This window comes from Hippopotamus amphibius, chromosome 17 (assembly GCF_030028045.1).
Source record: "Hippopotamus amphibius kiboko isolate mHipAmp2 chromosome 17, mHipAmp2.hap2, whole genome shotgun sequence".
Taxonomy (NCBI): Eukaryota; Metazoa; Chordata; class Mammalia; order Artiodactyla; family Hippopotamidae; genus Hippopotamus; species Hippopotamus amphibius.
In genome coordinates this window covers 31,530,476-31,531,749 of record NC_080202.1, presented here as the reverse complement: position 1 = coordinate 31,531,749, position 1,274 = coordinate 31,530,476, and the positions used below count along the sequence as shown (strand labels likewise).

Genomic DNA, 1,274 nt, shown 5'->3' with positions numbered 1-1,274 from the left:
ACCATGTACACATAATAGCACAGTTCTGTAAAAATTGCCTGGGCTTGTTTTTAAAAGAAATAAATGTCAGGAGGGAGCAAGGCCAGGGTGGCAGGAGCCAGAACTGTGGACACAGTGAGAGCTACCAGGACATAGTCCCTCCAACGACAAAGTCGCACAGGCAGCCAGTTGGGCCATGAGGAGAGCTGCTGCTGGGAAGCTGGCAGGAGTCTGGGCAGGCAGTGGGCAGCCCTCTAGCCATGAAGCAACATGGTGCTGCTTAAGGAGTATGGAGTCATCCTACCTCTGTCTGTAAAAGAGTATCAAGTAGGACAGCTGTATTCTGTGGCTGAGGCCAGCGAAAATGAAAGGGGTGGTGGTGAAAGCATGGAGGTCCTGGTGAACGAGCCTTATGAAAAGAACTATGAGAAAGGCTAGTATATGCACAAGATCTACCACTTACAGGGCAAAGTGCCCATGTTTGCCCTGAATATATATGAAAAAGCATGGAATGCCTACTTTTATTGCAGAACTGTTATTACAAATGAGTACATGAAAGACTTTCTGATTAAAATTGAAACCTGGCATAAACCAGATCTTGACACCCAGCAAAATGTGCATAAACTGGAGCCTAAGACATGGAAACATGTGGAAGCCCTATGTATAGACATTGCAGATCTAAGCCAGGTACTTAGCAAGCATTACAAGGCAGAGGAAGACCCAGAAAATTTTAAATCTATCAAAACAGGCCAAAGACCCTTGGGCCCCAACTGGAAGCAAGAACTTGTGACTCAGAAAGACTGTCCATACTTATGTGCATACAAATTGGATACTGTAAAGTTGAAATGGTGGGGCCTGCAGAACAAAGTGGAAAAATTTATACATAAACAAGAGAGGCATCTGTTTATAGAGTTCCACAAGCAGCTATTCTGTTGGCTTGATAAGTGGGTTGACCTGACTATGGACAACATTTGAAGGATGGAAGAAGAGACAAAGAGGTACCCAGTGAAAGGAATGATGACAGATGACTAAAGCTACCCCCCACCCCTACACTTTTTGCAAGACAGTGGTCAACCGGAAGGCCCAGCAGCTCCACCCTCCCAACTGACAGGGCAACTTCAGACACAGTTTTTCTGTGCCCATTCTTCAGGCAGTCTTCAATACCTTACTGTAGCTAATTCCAGATGCCCTTTAATATTGTGAACAAAGAGGCCATCTGAAATTATGAAGCCCATGTGTTCAGGAGCCTGCCCCTCTGAGATATGTGGCCTGCAGGTGGCTGTATTTACAGCTCC

The 1,274-nt window shown here is 45.6% G+C and overlaps 1 pseudogene; it reads left to right on the top strand.

The window, feature by feature from the left end:
- Positions 1-249: 249 nt before the first annotated feature.
- Positions 250-1,011, top strand: LOC130839564 (phosphatidylinositol transfer protein alpha isoform-like; annotated as a pseudogene).
- The last annotated feature ends 263 nt before the right edge of the window (positions 1,012-1,274 follow it).